This window comes from Schistocerca piceifrons, chromosome 2 (assembly GCF_021461385.2).
Source record: "Schistocerca piceifrons isolate TAMUIC-IGC-003096 chromosome 2, iqSchPice1.1, whole genome shotgun sequence".
NCBI classification, from domain to species: domain Eukaryota; kingdom Metazoa; phylum Arthropoda; class Insecta; order Orthoptera; family Acrididae; genus Schistocerca; species Schistocerca piceifrons.
In genome coordinates, this window is record NC_060139.1 from 13,254,520 (window position 1) to 13,274,003 (window position 19,484).

A 19,484-nucleotide genomic window follows, 5' to 3' on the forward strand; every position below is an offset into this window, starting at 1 on the left:
TACCGCGTGTCAGGTACATCCTTCGCAATTTTATCTGCTACGGTGTAGTCATCGCGAAACGTCTGACATACAGTAAATGTCGAGACAGGTTGGCCTGAAATCACTACTCTCCGGATCTGATTAGATGGTGACAGTTTAAACAGGGCGACGGCAGTCTGTCTTTATAGATTTTAGACAATGCAGGCCATTAGAATGGCACCCTGAATTTAACATGCGGCATATTACTTCAAACTGGTTACACTGACGTATTTCCACTCGCAATGCTACAGCATAGAGCGAACACTGAGGAAAGCTACAAGTTCCGCTAGGGTCAAGCGGATAGAATGACGCCTCAAACTGCAGCACTCTGCCAGAAGACGTTCGAGATCCCTGTACATGTGACTACCACAGTGGCATCTGGTGTGCTTACGGCAGTTCTTCTCTTTAAGGGGAGATATACTATCTTTTGGCCCAAAAAAAGCATGTTCTTTGATAATTTTTTTCTCTGGATGTATAATAGATATCAATGTCAAATTTTGTCAAAATGTTTAGTGATATTTCCTCTACAAACTGGAATATTTTCCACCGGAAATGTCGAAGAGCAAAGGCGGAAGTGCCCTCGGAACGAAATAAAATTTCGATGTAGACCTCCACATGTGGTATGTCACAGGTCAGCCTGCTCGTCTGAAATCAAAATTAAGCTGACGTTTGCGAAGTATATAAGATTCTTTAAGAGTTGTACCTCGTTTAAGTTATTTAGACCATAGGAAACAAAATGGCTGCCATTTGAAAAAAATAGGGTTTTTTCCATCGATTTTTAGACTTCGTCGGCCAAGTAAAAATATTTATAGTTGATGGATCAGAATAAAAGCGGTACAACTGCTAGACAACTTAGTTAGCTCCGTCGAAAACAAAGAATCATGCCAATCGGTTCAGCAGATTTGAAATTACCATACCGCGCGATAAAAAAAATGTCATTTCGAGAAAAACGCGTTTGAAGTTTTGACTACATATAAATGCAATATTATGCAACGTACGTTGAATATGCTACTCCGTGTCCATAAAACAGTCCTTCGTCTTCCTGATATAGGGCGTTGATCTGGGCCATCCTGCGCTGCTATAGAGCCGCTCGTACGGCCGGTGAAGAGCGGTTTTCGGCCGCTTGAATCAGGTTTTCGTCAGAATGCTTGGCGAACTGCATCGAATGGAGTCCCAGGGTGACGCCCATCGCTGTCATGGTCTTCAGAATTGCTGAATACCCGTCGTTGACGTTGCTCACTGCGAGGAAAGTCGCGACCTTCACAGCGTTCAAACTTTCATTTTGATTTTGCGTGTTTTCTCCCAAACACCGGTACAATAAATCGTCCTCGGAAGAAAAAAAAAACTGGTGCGTGAAAAAAGCCGATTTCAGGCAGGTACGCCGGCCAGAGTGGCCGAGTGGTTGTAGGCGCTTGAGTCTAGAACCGCGCGACCGTTACGGTCACAGGTTCGAATCCTGCCTCGGGCATGGATGTGTGTGATGTCCTTAGGTTGGTTAGGTTTAAGTAGTTCTACGTTCTAGGGGACTGATGACCTCAGAAGTTAAGTCCCATAGTGCTTAGAGTCATTTGAACCTTTTTTTTCCAGGCAGGTCCATTTTTTTGTTCAACCGCGAATAACAATGATTTACGATCCCTATTAGGAAAAATCGTTTCAGAGGTAGATTCTAAACACTTTTACGGACCCAAAAATTCAATTTGACAAAAATCGATTATTTGACCCAAAAGATAGCAAACCTCCCCTTAACTCATCAGTCAACTCACTGGTTTGATGCTGCCTGCCGCGGATTCCCCTCCTGTGCTAACCTCTTCATCTCAGAGTAGCTCTTGCAACCTACATCCTCAATTATTTGCTAGATGTACTCCAATCTCTGTTTTCTTCTACAGTTTTTACCCTTTACAGCTCCCTCTATTACAATGAAACTTACTCCATGATATTTTAACAGATGTCAAACATCCTGTCCATCCTTGTCAGCGTTTTCCATAAGTTCTTTCTTCCTCGATCCTGTGCAGAACCTTATCATCCCTTATCCTACCAGTTCACTTAATTATCAATATTGTTCTGTAGTACCACATCTCTAATGATTTTACTCTCTTCTGTTCCGGTTCTCCCGCAGTCCATGTCACACTACCGTAGAATGCTGTGTTCCAAACGTATATTCTCAGAAATTCCTCCCTCAGATTAAGGCCGATGTTTGACATTAGTAGACTTCTTTTGGACAGGAAGGGCCTTTTGCCAGTGTTGGTCTGTTCCTGATGACTCCGTTGCTCCATACTTCAAGGGTTATTTTACTGCCAAGCTAGCACGATTTCCTAACTTCGTCTACTTCGTGATCAACAGTTCTGATGTTAAATCTCTCGCTGTTCTCATTTCTGCTACTTCTCATTACTTTCGTCTTTCTTCGATTTACTCTCAATCCATATGCAGTACTCATTATATTGTTCATTCCTATCAAGAGACCCCGTCATTCTTCTTCGCTTTCACTGAGGATACCAACGTTATCAGCGAAACTTATCATTGGTATCCTTTCGCCATGAATTTTATTTCCACTGTCTACCCTTTCTTTAATTTTCGTCATTGTTTCTTCGATTAATATATTCAACAAAAGGAATACGTTGCTACCTTACACCCTTTTTAATTCGAGCATTTCGTTCTTGGTCTTGAGGCGTAGCGCAGTATACCGATCCTGCCTTGGAGGCGGTTAAGTGAGAGATGTGTCTCAGAGCTTGATAGTGACAGATGGTGACGTGAGAGTAGTTTATGTATCAGCCGATAGAGGACAGTATTGGATAGGGGACTGTGATTTAGTTTTGATTGTGCCCACTAGAGTGTACTAAAGTAATAGAATGTTTTTCATAACTGTTCTAGTATTTTCATAAAGTTTTATTATGTCTTTTTGTGTACGTAAAATGTTACAAATGTGTTTTAGCAGCATGAATGATGCGTGAGTGTGGTTTAACGTTAATATGAAGATAATTGTTTAACGAGTTACGTAGTGGGATTTAGTGTGAGAACATTTCGAAGAAGTATGGATGTGGACAAAGGGGATTTGTGTAGAATAGATTTGTAAAGTAAGTTTATGGTAAAGGGAAAGTTAATTCAGGTATAAATGTTGTTGTTGATGTGGTCTTCAGTCCTGAGACTGGTTTGACGCAGCTCTCCATGCCACTCTATCCTGTGCAAGCTTCTTCATCTCCCAGTACCTACTGCAACCTACATCCTTCTGAATCTGCTTAGTGTATTCATCTCTTGGTCTCCCTCTACGATTTTTACCCTCCACGCTGCCCTCCAATACTAAATTGGTGATTCCTTGATGCCTCAGAACATGTCCTACCAACCGATCCCTTCTTCTGGTCAAGTTGTGCCACAAACTTTTCTCCCTAATCCTATTCAATATTTCCTCATTAGTTATGTGATCTACCCATCTAATCTTCAGCATTCTTCTGTAGCACCACATTTCGAAAGCTTCTATTCTCTTCTTGTCCAAACTATTTACCGTCCATGTTTCACTTCCATACATGGCTACACTCCATACAAATACTTTCAGAAACGACTTCCTGACGCTTACATCTATACTTGATGTTAACAAATTTCTCTTCTGCAGAAACGCTTTCCTTGCCATAGCTAGTCTACATTTTATATCTTCTCTACTTCGACCATCATCAGTTATTTTGCTCCCCAAGTATCAAAACTCCTTTACTACTTTAAGTGCCTCATTTCCCAATCTAAATCCCTCAGCATGACCCGACTTAATTCGACTACATTCCATTATCCTCGTTTTGCTTTTGTTGATGTTCATCTTATATTCTCCTTTCAAGACACTGTCCATTCCATTCATCTGCTGTTCCAAGTCCTTTGCTGTCTCTGACAGAATTACAATGTCATCGGCGAACCTCAAAGTTTTTATTTCTTCTCCATGGATTTTAATACCTACTCCGAATTTTTCTTTTGATTCCTTTTCTGCTTGCTCAATGTACAGATTGAATAACATCGGGGAGAGACTACAACCGTGTCTTACTCCCTTCCCAACCACTGCTTCCCTTTCATGTCCCTCGACTCTTATAACTTTACGACGTACCTTAGAAGAAAGATTAAGGAAAGGCAAACGTACGTTTCTAGCATTTGTAGACTTAGAGAAAGCTTTTGACAATGTTGACTGGAATACTCTCTTTCAAATTCTAAAGGTTGAAAAATGGCTCTGAGCACTATGGGACTCAACATCTTAGGTCATAAGTCCCCTAGAACTTAGAACTACTTAAACCTAACTAACCTAAGGACATCACACACACCCATGCCCGAGGCAGGATTCGAACCTGCGACCGTAGCAGTCCCGCGGTTCCGGACTGCAGCGCCAGGACCGCTAGACCACCGCGGCCGGCAAATTCTAAAGGTGGCAGGGGTAAAATACAGGTATAAATAACAATAGTAAATAACTTTTTGCCAAAACAAAACTTCAGCATATTACATAATTACATCGGTAAAAAGTGCAGTCGTTAGGTTTACGATTTTGCGATTGGTTATTGATGAATAGCGCGGACCGACGCGGGTGAATGTTGTTTTGCTATTGGCTGTTGAGTAAACTGACCAATGGTAAAGCAAAATTCTTCGCGCGCCTGCTGGTAGAGAAGACTTAGAGTATTCTAGGGAAGAGTCGGAGCCTAGCCATGAAACAGTTCGGACGTGTGTAGCAGTAGTTCCGATGGAAACGATAAGTTGCCGTATCTAGCAGTGTTTCATACATCAAGAGTGCTGTAAAGTGACGGCATAATTATTCCGATGGGTGTGTAGACGTGACGTGTGTGAAATCTTATGGGACTTAACTGCTAAGGTCATCAGTCCCTAAGCTTACACACTACTTAACCTAAATTATCCTAAGCACAATCACACACACCCATGCCCGAGGGAGGACTCGAACCTCTGCCGGGACCAGCCGTTCAGTCCATGACTGCAGCGCCCTAGACCGCTCGGCTAATCCCGCGCGGCAGTGTGTAGAAATTGCGGAATTTCTTAGTGAATTTTGTGACGAGAAAAGACATAAATTCCGCGTGGCGTATTGAGCGGGTCGGTGGCTAAAAACTGTGACTGTATTAGGTACCGACAGACTTAGTATTTGGCGAGCATTCTCAATCAAAAACAGTTCATGTTTTTGTAGCTATTACGTTTTTGGGGAAATGCAACTCCATAAACTTGCTAACGTGAGTGAAAGGTATTGTGAATGACTTTGATAAGACTAGCACGGGCTTGGCAGTGATACTTGTTCACCTAAGTTTCAGAATATATTAATTAAGGACAAAATTGTCAACCTTTCATTTCGTGTAAAAACTTTCTCCCGAAACTTTGATTAGTGACTTTAATTGCAGCGTGGTTCACGTCGAAGTACAGAAGGTTTCGCTCGGCTGCCCTTCTGATGATCTGCTGAGACAATGTACACAGGTGGGTGCAGGTTCGTCGTAAAGGGACGGAAGGATCCGGAACGCCGCAGTCATTCACTCCTATTGTTCCCTCTTGGCTCTTGTACATATTGTATAGACTCTTCTTTCCCTATAGTTTAGCCCTTTTTTTCTCAGAATTGCTGTCGTCTTGTACCATTTTATATTGTCGACCGCTTTTTCCAGATCGATAAATCTTGATTTTTCTGTAGTCTTGCTTTCATTATGAACCACAGCGTGAGAAGTGCACTTTGGCGCCTTTACCTTCCCTAAGGCCAAACTGATTCTCCTTCAACACATGCTCACTTTTCTTTTCCTTTCTTCTGTGTGTTATTCTTGTCTGCAACTTGGATGCATGAGCTGATAAGCTGATTGTGTGATGATTCTTGCACTTGTCGCCCCTTGCAATCTTCGAAATAGTGTGGACGATGTTTTTTCGAAAGTCAGACGGTATTCGCCAGACACATTTATCATACACACTATCTTGAATAGTCGTTTTGGAAATTCTGGTGGAATATTATCCATCCCTTCTGTCTTATTCGATCTTCTGTCTTCCAAAGCTCTTCAAAAGTTTGATTCTGATACGCGATCCCCTAGCTCTTCTACATCGACTTTTGTTTCTTCTTCTGTCTCGCCATCAGACAAGTCTGCCCCCTCCCCCCCCCCCCCCATAATGTCCTTCAAGGAACACTTTCAACCTATCCGCCTCTCCTCTGCATTTAACAGTAAATTCTCATTGTACTCTGGATGTTGCCGCAATGGCTTTTGTTTTCGCCAAAAGTTTTTTTTAGTTCTCTATATTTCGAATCAAACCTTCCGATAGTCGTTTGTTTTTCGATTTCTTCATATTTTCCATGTTGTTATTTCTTTTTATTTGATTCTCAAGTGACTTGTATTTATCTGTTCGCGAATTTCCCGGAACACATTTGTACTTTCTTCTTTCGTCGATCAGATGAAGTACTTCTGTCACCCCTGGATTCTTCACAGTTATTTTCTCTGTACCTATGTTTCTCTTCCCAACTTTTGGGATTGCCCTGTTTAGAGATGTTCATTCCTCTTTATCTGAACTGTCTACTGAGATATTCCATATTTCAATATCTGTAGCCCTGGAGAACTTCAAGCGTTTGTCTTCGCTCCGCTGTACTTCCGTATCCCAGTTCTTTGAACATTGATTCTTATTGACAAGTCTCTTAAACTTCGGCTAACTCTTCATCAATACTGAATTATGATCTGAATTTAATCTGATCCGTGGTATGCCATAGAGTATAGTATCAGATTTCGGAATCTCTGCTTGACTATGATATACAGTAACTGAAATCTCTCTGTATCTCCCGGCCTTTTCCAAGCATATCTCCTTCCAATGTGATTCCTGAACAGAGTATTCGCTATTAGTAGCTGAAATTTATTGCAGAACGCAATTAGACTTTCTCCTTTCTCATTTCTAGTACCATGCACATATTCTTCCTCAACCCTTTATTCTACACCTCCACCTGTAACTCCATTCAAATTCCACATGACTATTAGATCTTCAGTCTCCTTTACGTACTGAATTACCCTTTCAACATTTTTATATACTTTCACTATCCCTTAATCTTCAGCCTACGAGGACAACAAGTATTCTTGAGCTATGGTTGTCAGTTTCGGGTATGCTGTCGATTCTGATGAGGACAACCGTATCATTGAATTGTTCTCGGTAATTCACTCGCTGTCCGACCTTCATGTTCATAACGAATGCTATTCCGTTACACCATTTCTTGCTGCTGTTGATATTACCCTGTACTCATCTGGCCAGAAAACCTTGTTTTGTTTCCGTTTCACTTCACTGACCCTCACTACATCTAAATTGAGCCTTAACATTTCTCTTTCATGGTTTTTCTCTTTCAGGTTTTTCCACCTTCATTACCAAGTTCATACTCGTACTTCTGACATTCCATATCGTGACTCGAAGAACGTTAGCTTCTTTTTGGTTATTCAGTATTTTCCTCATGGACACTTCCCCCTTGGCAGTTCCCTCCCAGAGATCCGAATGGGTCACTTTAAGGGCATCTTTTGCCAGTGGAGAGATCATCATGACACGTTATCAAATATAGATCACTTATTTTCTTTTCCATTGCCTTCTGTATCCTCAGGCCATTGATTATTGCTAGTTCTTGCTCCTTTCGGAGCAGTTTCCCGCCCCAAGGGCAAGAGATTGCTCTGAACCTCTGCCTTCTCCTCTGCCATCATTGACAAGCCCGTTAGCAAAATGAGAGTGTCTTGTTATGCAGGAAGTCTTCGGCCGCCAATACTGATGATGTTTATTCCAAAGCTGAGCAGTGGCGGGGTTCGAACCACGGACTTTACTAATCAGAATTTCATTAGCAAAAGCCAAAGAGGAACAATAGAGAAACGCCTTTTCAGTGTAACGTAATTTATAAGAGAAGGGGAGAAACACTCTGGGCCATACACCCGTCCATCGGCGCTGCAGATTTATTCACGTTCATCGAAACTTTAGATTACTAATCAGAGACACTACCTCTTTTTTTAAAGTGCTGTTTCAGTTTCTTTCACTCAGCTTTTTATATATAATTCTGAACCGAGAATTTATTTTCAAAACCATTTCTTTAGAATTTGCTTTATTTACTAGCGATTTTTCAAGAACATTAACACATTTAATCACACTATGTGAGCGTGGAAGTAGTTGCCACTGAAAACAAATCAAATTTCTTTCAACAAATGGAAATTTTATTCCTAAAAGACTTTTCTTTAAACAGATTTAAAATTATAATCAGAGAGTACCTCTAAATATCAAGTTACAATTTATTCAGAGGCAGAAAGAACCATTTTTGACTGTATGAGCTATCGGGCTGAGATCCTTGCCACTCCCTTTTGACACGGCCGTAGTCATGACCACTCACAACAACCTCTGAAAAACTACACCGGTGCAAATCTGGAACACACCAGATTACTTTAAACTAAAAATTTTAACTACTCACATGAGCACATGAACTATGTACACCGGAGGAGGAATGGAAATGGTACAAAATACTAACATTAAAAGATTAACTTGCCACCGAATGTGCAGCTTGATTTTAAAAAAGGTCTTACGGAGGAAGAGTGGCAACTTTATATACTAAAATGACCATTTAAATAAAAACCCATGAAATGCAGTCTTACATAAAATATACAAGGTTGGCCAAACATGCTCTACATTACACATACACCGGCTCTCAAGATGATAGGCAAGATAAAAACATATTTCAGGAATTCGGTCGTTACACTTGAAGCAATAAATTCGTTAACACCGAGTCCGACAAAAATGACAGAGGCAGCTATTAACGTACGGCAGACGGCATTTGCCTAACAAATGCGGACGAGAGACAGAGGAGCAAGCTGGGGATGAGAGACTGACCACGAAAACAAGTAGAATTTAACAAGTAAATGAAACAACATATCACGAATCACTTAACTTCTAATAAACTGCGATTTATGGCGAAGACCTGGCGCAGCACCGCCAAAACGCCCTCCCGAACCGTCCGCTGCCAGCCGCTTCAACGGAAGCAGGAAGGAGCGCCGATCTGCCGTCTCACGGCGTCGCAGCTCGCACCGGCCAGACCGATGTCGTGGCTTGACTCCTGTTACTCTCGTGTCGGCCGCGAAGCCACGACCCCCCGCTATACGGCGCGGCCCGCTGGACTCATATAGCGACGTCACATGCGCAGATGCTCAAGGCGGACAAGTCATCTGGTGTCTCAGTGCGCGACCGACCAACCGATCGATCCAACCGCCAAGGCCCATTGCCTGAGCAAACTCGAGCAGACTGGCGGCCTAACGCTCAGACTCAGATGCAGGAACTAAGCCCCGACCGGGGGACCACTCGTTGAGACTGACCCAGACTGACTACCCCACACTGATCCGGCTGACCAGCTGAGCACACTCGCCCGATAGCGAGCTCAAAGCGCCCCTTAAATGCACGTGAACAGGCAACCTTTCCCCTTTCCCACGAGAGGGAGACACGAAAGCTGCGATTGCCACAGCGGCGCCACCGCCAGAAACGGAGGGCGACTGCTTCACACTACGCGCTGCGGCGCGCTCTTCAAAACAGCAATTTTTACCACGGCTCAAATTTCATTAGCAAAAACCAGAGGGGATCAATAGAGAAACCTCTATATGGTGTAATGTAGTTTATAAGGAAGGGAAGGGAAGGGGAGGAACACTCTGGGCCATACATCCGTCCATCGGCGGAACCTGACGGCAGTGACGGTAGGGGTCGTAACTGAAACACGGCCACGGTGTCGCCACAGTCGGGTGCATAGGAGGGAGTGGATGTGGTAGTTAGAGTGTGATGGGGGGGACTTCCTTCTATTTATTTAATCCCAGTTCGGCCTTATGTGGGCTACCTTGTGCGGCAAAAGATACGTTCGCCTTTGTAACATCCTCAGAAGTCGTGGACAAAAGATGCAGATACACTAAAAGAAGAGCCGAAGGAGAAGTCAGAGGGGTGTGAGTGGAGATAACGCACAGCTGTGTGGAGGGACCTGAACACACCACCCAAGTAGTTGGCAAGCAGGGCCTGATGCTTGGGTCGTCGCTCCAGGTCGGCGGGTGCGTTCTGTAACCTGCGCCGAAAGCCCAGGCCTGATTTGTCGCCGTCGCCGTAGATGTAGCTGAACGTCCAACCATCTATCCAGAGTTTTGACAGCTGGGAAGTATATGTTGTCAGGAGAGATGTACATCTTAGGTTCAACCACGGTCGGGGGAATGCTGAGGAAGGAGGCGACAGCCTGGCGGCTTTGTTCCCAGACGTCAAGGGTTGATGAGCATGTGAGTTGGTGAATGTCCTCGTGGAGATGTTGGGAGGCAGCACATAATGGAGTGACAGCTAATCCAGTCAAATGTAACTTCTGTCGTGCCGCCATTCTGCCATGTGTAACCAAGTTTTCTGTTGCTCTAACATATGTGAGGAAGTTACTTTGGAGGATATATCGCCCCACATTTGACCAGCTTATTGCAGGATACTTCTTTTCGATAATGCTGCATGACACTAGACGTAGCAGGCTGAGATAGATATCTCTGGCCATCGGAGGTTGCATGGTTAAGAGTTCCGGGATGCATATAACTACAGGTCACGATAAATTTCGCAATATTTGACAATGAGGTGTGAATGTGACCAACTGCCACTGGTGTAAGGATGTGAGCCGGCAAGAGAACGTCCACCAATCAGCGTGTAATGGATGTCCCTTGTCAAGTCCATTGTTTCCGCATCGCTCGCATATACAGATGACCAGCCCTGTGCTGTATGTTGAGTAGATAAAGTTATCTCTCAGACGGTGGGAGGGTGAGCGTTTCGTACCGGCTGTTAAAGATTATTCCCGTCAGTCAGCTAGTAGATAACGGCCGCTTGGAAGTTCAACCGTGTGCAATAAGCGTAGAACTTGCGTAACATGCGCCAATTTCGAAGCAACATAGTGACTGAGGTAGACCACCTGCAGAAGGGGGTCGAGATGGCGGAGTGGATTGTTGTACAGGGCTATTACAAATGATTGAAGCGATTTCATAAATTCACTGTAGCTCCATTCATTGACGTATGGTCACGAAACACTGCAGATACGTAGAAAAACTCATAAAGTTTTGTTCGGCTGAAGCCGCACTTCAGGTTTCTACTGCCAGAGCGCCCGAGAGCGCAGTGAGACAAAATGGCGACAGGAGCCGAGAAAGCGTATGTCGTGCTTGAAATGCACTCACATCAGTCAGTCATAACAGTGCAACGACACTTCAGGACGAAGTTCAACAAAGATCCACCGACTGCTAACTCCATTCGGCGATGGTATGCGCAGTTTAAAGCTTCTGGATGCCTCTGTAAGGGGAAATCAACGGGTCGGCCTGCAGTGAGCGAAGAAACGGTTGAACGCGTGCGGGCAAGTTTCATGCGTAGCCCGCGGAAGTCGACGAATAAAGCAAGCAGGGAGCTAAACGTACCACAGCGGACGGTTTGGAAAATCTTACGGAAAAGGCTAAAGCAGAAGCCTTACCGTTTACAATTGCTACAAGCCCTGACACCCGATGACAAAGTCAAACGCTTTGAATTTTCGGCGCGGTTGCAACAGCTCATGGAAGAGGATGCGTTCAGTGCGAAACTTGTTTTCAGTGATGAAGCAACATTTTTTCTTAATGGTGAAGTGAACAGACACAATGTGCGAATCTGAGCGGTAGAGAATCCTCACGCATTCGTGCAGCAAATTCGCAATTCACCAAAAGTTAACGTGTTTTGTGCAATCCCACGGTTTAAAGTTTACGGCCCCTTTTTCTTCTGCGAAAAAAACGTTACAGGACACGTGTATCTGGACATGCTGGAAAATTGGCTCATTGGCGGCGAGTGTAGGAGGAACTTGATTATCGGCTTGATGTCTGCCGAATCACTAAAGGGGCACATATCGAACATTTGTGAACGCCTAAAAAAACTTTTCGAGTTTTTGTATGTGTGTGCAAAGCATTGTGAAAATATCTCAAATAATAAACTTATTGTAGAGCTGTGAAATCGCTTCAATCATTTGTAATAACCCTGTACATCTCGGCGCGAACACTCTGCAACGCGCGCCCATAATCAGTGGCCGTTGTGCGGGATGTATTGGGTGTGAAGCAATGGCCAGGTACTTGGTTGTTGGCATCCGTAGGAAGGGCGCTACATCGGCATCGGAGGAGCCGCACTCTAAGTTCAGTGGTCTGTTGTCTTTCCACTCCCGAGGGAACCAAGAGGAGCAGATTATCATCGTATGCTCGACGACAGAAGATGTGGTGTCGTAGCGTGAGTCCCATGAGCGTAGATTTGAGGTTGCCTACGAGGGGCTCCAGGGCCAAGCCATGTAGGAGGTTGATAGTTGACATCCTTGTCGGATAGATGGCTGTATCGGAGCTGTATTCGTCAAGCGACGATTGACTTATATGTCAGAGTTAGCGCTGTCATAAAGCCAAATATGAAGTTGTGGAAAAGGAGGGGAGGGGGGGAGGTGGGAAGCCCATCCGAGCCATCACTGAGAATAGGAAACCAAGACGTACTTTGTCAAAAGCGCTATTGAAGTCGATTGCGACTATAGCTGTCCGGAGCCGACACGTCATAGCCAGTGCTGTCACATCACGCCATTCACCAGTTGCTGTCTTAATATTCCCCTGTCCACCTGCGGTCGTCTGTTGCAGTAGACTGATGCAAGGAATAACGGGACGAAGGCGCGCCGCCAAGATGCGGGCCAAGATTTTCACGTCCGCAGTAACGAGGGTAAGCGGACGGTTGTAGGTGACTGCCGCACCACAGTGTGGCTTACGTACAGGAATGATGAAGCCTGAGGCAAAGATGGGAGGTATAACATGGCCTGGCGTGAAAAGTTCTTGAAACATGCTATCCCATCTCGGATCCATTAACGTCCGGAAGGCACGATAGAACTCTATAGGCAGACCATCCATGCCAGGAGATTTGTTATCGGCAGCCTTATCTACGACAGCATCCACGTAGTCCCTAGTGATCAGTTCAATTGCGTGTTCTCCCCATCAGGGATGGTGTGAGGGATGTAAGACAAGACCTGACCAGTTGCTGTTGCGTCGACAATCACGACGCTGTAGATGGTCCAGCAATGATCGGCAGATGTGGTAACCGCTTCAGAAGGCTAGGTGAGAGTCTACGCCTCTGGCGTGACAGGTCTGGTTATGAGCTCTCGTTGTCTGTTGCGATATGATGCATGGTAGGTATCCCATGCTCCAGTGAATCCTGTAATCGCGTTTTCTCGACGACTCCCCGTGGATGGCATCGGGCCATCATTACTATGCATGTCTTAATATTCTGCCGCTCCCCTTGATGGCAGGGTAGGCTCACTGGGTGACTAAGTCTTAGAGGATGGTATAATAGTAGTTAGCTGTCTATCGGCGCCATTCCGCCATGTCCTTCCCATACAGCATCAGGGTTCGCCCTAGCCACCACTGTAAGGTCGTTCTGTAAGTGCGTAGTCGTCGTTCGCAAGTCGACCTACTCATCGTTGACATTCCACCTCCTGGAGATGTATGAAAATCATTTTCCACGACGTTAAACTACACCAGAGTGGTTGCGATTTGAGGGGAATCGTTCAGATGTATGCAACGTGGACTCAGAAAGCCAGCAGCCACAGTTCACAGTCTTGGACACCAGATTCTAGCTCCCGGGAGAGGTAAATTCTATCAACACTACTTTTTGAATGGCTTGTTTGATAAATGGGGCCACAGGCATTGCCAAATTTCTCTTTCCATGTGTCAATGAGTCGGAGTTATTTGTAAGTGTTTAAGTGAGGCACTTGATCTTTCTTTTGCAAGACACAAGTGAAGTTGCCTCCAAATATACAACTAGCATTATGTCCTAAGACAATGGGACAATGCCTTCAGAGTAAAAAGGGGCTTTCTTCTGTCGGCAGAGTGGAACCAGATGGGGAATAGTATTCGTTCACGAACGTACGCAGCCATGTTCCCACCAATGGGACACCAGCGGAGGTATAAGCTATGTATCTGGCAACGTGAGGCAGAACCGCCAATTGCATTCCTGTAGAAGTGTAACGTCAACGTAAGATGCCAATATCATGTCTTGTAACAGAGATAATTTCGGGGGTGAACTGACGTGTTAGGTATTGATTATTGCGATTCTATATGGGTATGTTGGTAACGCGTTGTAGGTAATCGAGGGCGAACAGGAAGGTCCTAGACCGTCCTGTCCAGCCTCCAAGATTGCATCCTATGTTTAGTTCGCGGCAGCAGGAGTCGCCGCCACTGACCGGGGGTCAGGGTTGATTTCGACGTCGTCGCTCCATGCGGAAGAGTGGAGTCCCAGCAAATCAGCTCTGGCGGTGTAGGGTGCATGACTGAAGAAGAAGCGTCCAAAGGGCTGATAGCGTTCTTAGGTTCGACAGCCCTTTGACTTGCTGTCAGGGCTACTGGCTGTTCGTTCATGGGAGTCGTTCCGGCACAAAGGTTGTCGCCAGTACTGTCGTTGAAGTAAATTCCGTCGAGTCGTCCGCGGCGTGATCGGCGTCCGCAGGCGGTAGTGTCGACAGGGCGTTTCTTGCTGTGGAGGCTCTGTATCAGTGATGTCCGATAAGGTCGCCAGTACAGAATGAAGGCTGTATTGCGAAATTGCAGGAGCAAAGACAGCCGTCGCGTAGGAGATTAGAAGGGACCTCGGTTGTGGTGCGAGCGTTACGTCAGGGGCGGGCAGGTTACTGACGCGACGAGGCAGAGATTCTGATCCATCGTGCCCTTCCTTACGCCGCTTCCTGACAAGCCTACGGTTGGCCATCGTAAATGATGTTCAAATGTGTGTGAATTTCTAAGGGACCAAACTGCTCAGGTCACTGGTCCCTAGACTTACACACTATGCTAAGAACAATACACACACCCATGCCCGAGGGAGGACTCGAACCTCCGTTGGGAGGGCCCGCGCAGTCCGTGACATGGCGCCTCTAACCGCGCGGTCACATCGTAAATGACGACCCCGCGTCAGCCACATACCTGGAAGTAGAATTGCACATGGCAATGGGTGTCTGTTATCTGGCGGATGCTATTGAGGGCCTGGTGTTGTAAATTGTGCCCATCGTTCGGCAACATGGCCACGATCGGTGACATAAGGACGGAAAGCATCCACGACGTCGGCCGCCCGCAGTTCGGACGGCAGTTCCAAGACTCGAATTGTTCACCTGCCTAATCCTGCGTGATCAACCGACACCGGACAAACGTAGCCGCCGGGTGGCAGACACGGAGCCCCTGCTGCGTGTTCCAAAGGATCTCACTGCAAGTGACGTCACCGGTGACTTTAACATTCCCAGTACTGTTCAGTACGAAGCAGCGTCCTACCTCAATCGCCTTTAATCTTCCATAGTCACTGCAGAACGTGAAACGGAGTGTCGATTTATGGAATCTGTTTGCCATTGCTCTGGAGTACTTGATGGCGCGCGAGTAACGGCCGTAAAAGGTAAACAAAACCATGACGTGCACTCCGCAAGCGAAAATAAGGGCCGACCGCACTGCTCGGCTGCTAAAGCCAGACTGTCTGTAGGCTACGGAGGTTTACTCTGCTCCTACTGTTAGTCCATAGTTAGCTTAGTTAGCTGTTGAGCACGTGTATTCGCGCTCTATCCTTATGTTTGTGATAACGTAGTCTCACCGAAACCGGCTAGCGAAACAAATTCTTTACTTGCGATTTTGTTTTTTGAAGATTTTTTCCATGATTTTATTACACCTTCAAGAATTACCAGTGAACACAGCACAAAATTAGCCAGAAATCTCCCAGCTGTGTCATGCCGAAAGACTGAATATCTAGGACTGCCATCTCGTAAATTGCCAACCCCTTAGAAATACTTCGAAAAACATGGGCGTTTGAGTCAGACAGGGTTAATTTCCTCGACACTTGCAGTCGGTGTACTGCAGTGTCGAGTTGTTACGTTTGCAGTACGGACATGTGGAGCAAAATGTACACCTGCACAGCTGGCTTGCAGCTGCGGACAACTGTCTGGCAGGCGTGGCGATGGCTTGGTTCAAACGGCTCTGAGCACTATGGGACTCAACTGCTGAGGTCATTAGTCCCCTAGAACTTAGAACTAGTTAAACCTAACTAACCTAAGGACATCACAAACATCCATGCCCGAGGCAGGATTCGAACCTGCGACCGTAGCGGTCTGGCGGTTCCAGACTGCAGCGCCTTTAATCGCACGGCCACTTCGGCCGGCGGCGATGGTTTCTCATTGCACTCAGAAATCAAGTATGGAAAATACACTCCTGGAAATGGAAAAAAGAACACATTGACACCGGTGTGTCAGACCCACCATACTTGCTCCGGACACTGCGAGAGGGCTGTACAAGCAATGATCACACGCACGGCACAGCGGACACACCAGGAACCGCGGTGTTGGCCGTCGAATGGCGCTACCTGCGCAGCATTTGTGCACCACCGCCGTCAGTGTCAGCCAGTTTGCCGTGGCATACGGAGCTCCATCGCAGTCTTTAACACTGGTAGCATGCCGCGACAGCGTGGACGTGAACCGTATGTGCAGTTGACGGACTTTGAGCGAGGGCGTATAGTGGGCATGCGGGAGGGCGGGTGGACGTACCGCCGAATTGCTCAACACGTGGGGCGTGAGGTCTCCACAGTACATCGATGTTGTCGCCAGTGGTCGGCGGAAGGTGCACGTGCCCGTCGACCTGGGACCGGACCGCAGCGACGCACGGATGCACGCCAAGACCGTAGGATCCTACGCAGTGCCGTAGGGGACCGCACCGCCACTTCCCAGCAAATTAGGGACACTGTTGCTCCTGGGGTATCGGCGAGGACCATTCGCAACCGTCTCCATGAAGCTGGGCTACGGTCCCGCACACCGTTAGGCCGTCTTCCGCTCACGCCCCAACATCGTGCAGCCCGCCTCCAGTGGTGTCGCGACAGGCGTGAATGGAGGGACGAATGGAGACGTGTCGTCTTCAGCGATGAGAGTCGCTTCTGCCTTGGTGCCAATGATGGTCGTATGCGTGTTTGGCGCCGTGCAGGTGAGCGCCACAATCAGGACTGCATACGACCGAGGCACACAGGGCCAACACCCGGCATCATGGTGTGGGGAGCGATCTCCTACACTGGCCGTACACCACTGGTGATCGTCGAGGGGACACTGAATAGTGCACGGTACATCCAAACCGTCATCGAACCCATCGTTCTACCATTCCTAGACCGGCAAGGGAACTTGCTGTTCCAACAGGACAATGCACGTCCGCATGTATCCCGTGCCACCCAACGTGCTCTAGAAGGTGTAAGTCAACTACCCTGGCCAGCAAGATCTCCGGATCTGTCCCCCATTGAGCATGTTTGGGACTGGATGAAGCGTCGTCTCACGCGGTCTACACGTCCAGCACGAACGCTGGTCCAACTGAGGCGCCAGGTGGAAATGGCATGGCAAGCCGTTCCACAGGACTACAGCCAGCATCTCTACGATCGTCTCCATGGGAGAATAGCAGCCTGCATTGCTGCGAAAGGTGGATATACACTGTACTAGTGCCGACATTGTGCATGCTCTGTTGCCTGTGTCTATGTGCCTGTGGTTCTGTCAGTGTGATAATGTGATGTATCTGACCCCAGGAATGTGTCAATAAAGTTTCCCCTTCCTGGGACAATGAATTCACGGTGTTCTTATTTCAATTTCCAGGAGTGTATGTGTGTAGGAGAGCGTCTTGAGTCGTGGCGGCTTTCACGCACTGAATCGATGTCACTACTCATATGATATTTGACTAACATGATTCCGTTTCTGGTGTCGATGGTTCAGATGCCACTGTGTAGGTGCACGCTGACAGGCTGGCACTACGAGAGCGGACCAACTACGGCGACCACAGCGCCCTCTAGCCGACGCTGTGGAGCTCGACGAGCTGCTTTGTGCCCAGTTCATCAAGATGAAGCGTAGCGCCGTATACCGATCCTGCCTTGGAGGCAGTTAGGTGGGAGATGTGTCTCAGAGCTGGATAGTGACAGATGGTGACGTGAGAGTAGTTTATGTATCAGCCGATAGAGGACAGTATTGGATAGGGGGACTGTGCTTTTAGCTTCGATTGTGCCCACTAGAGTGCACTAAAGTAATAGAATGTTTTTCATAAACTGTTCTAGTATTTTCATAAAGTGTTATTATGTCTTTTTGTGTATGTAAAATATTATAAATGTGTTTTAGCAGTATGAATGATGCGTGAGTGTGGTTTAAGGTTAATATGAAGATAATTGTTTAACGAGTTATGTAGTGGGATTTAGTGTGAGAACATTTCGAAGAAGTATGGATGTAGACAAAGGGGATTTTTGTAGAACAGATTTGTGAAGTACGTTTATGGAAAGGGAAAGTTAATTCAAGTATAAATAACAATAGTAAATAACTTTATGCATAAACAAAACTTCAGCGTATTAGATAATTACGTCGGTAAAAAGTGCAGTCGTTAGGTTTACTATTTTGCTATTGGTTATTGATGAAAAGCGCGGACTGACGCTGGAGACTGTTGTTTTGCTATTGGCTGTTGAGTAAACTGACCAATGGTAAAGCATTATTCTTCGCGCGCCTTTCTCTGCTGGTAGGGAAGACAGAGTATTCTAGAGACGTGTCGGAGCCTAGCCATGAAACAGTTCGGACGCGTGTAGTAGTAGTTCCGATGGAAACGATAAGTTGCCGGATCTAGCAGTGTTTCGCACATCAAAAGTGTTTTAAAGTGACGACATAATTATTCCAATGGGCGTGTAGAAATTTCGGAATTTTTAAGTGATTTTTGTGACGAGAAAAGACATATTCCGCGTGGCGTATTGAGCAAGTCGGTGGCTAAAAACTGTGATTGCATTAGGTACCGACAGACTTAATATTTGGCGAGCATTCTCAATCAAAAACAATCAGTACTTTTGTAGCTATTACGTTTTCGGGAAATGCAACTCCATAAACTTGCTAACGTGAGTGAAAGGGATTGTGAGTGACTGTGTTAAGACTAGCACGGGATTGGCAGTGATACTTGTTCACCTAAGTTTCAGAATATATTAATTAAGGACAAAATTTCCGGCCTTTCATTTCGTGTCAAAACTTTCTCCCGAAGCGTAGATTAGTGACTTTAACTGCAGCCTGGTTCACGTCGAAGTACAGCAGATTTCGCTCGGCTTCCCTACTGATGATATGCTGGGACAATGTTCACAGGTTCGTCGTAAAGGGACGGAAAGAACCGCGCCGCCGCAAAGAACAGACGACCAAGCAACTTAGCTTCTACTTCAAAGGGGGCCTTTGTTACTTCAATGATAGTTTTTCGAACTATTAGTAACTGTTAGCTGTGATACATGGACAACGGATGCGCACCTACGTGCTCATCTTTACCAAAAGTTACGTATATGCCATTGACTAATATTCTCTATTAAATGTGCTTTTACTTTACATGCAGTACCGAAGTCCTTTACCTCACCTGCTCCTACTCGCTTCCCTCATTCGGCCTATTTTGCAGATCACAGGAGCAGACCCACGCGCCGCCTTCCAGGCGGGATACAAAACCGTTGGATCGCGG

General features: G+C 46.1%; 1 protein-coding gene across 1 annotated transcript in view; it reads right to left on the bottom strand.

Moving 5' to 3' along the window:
• LOC124777597 overlaps nucleotides 1-19,484 on the bottom strand; it is a 313,220-nt gene that overhangs the window by 106,121 nt on the left and 187,615 nt on the right. The window lies entirely within an intron of this gene.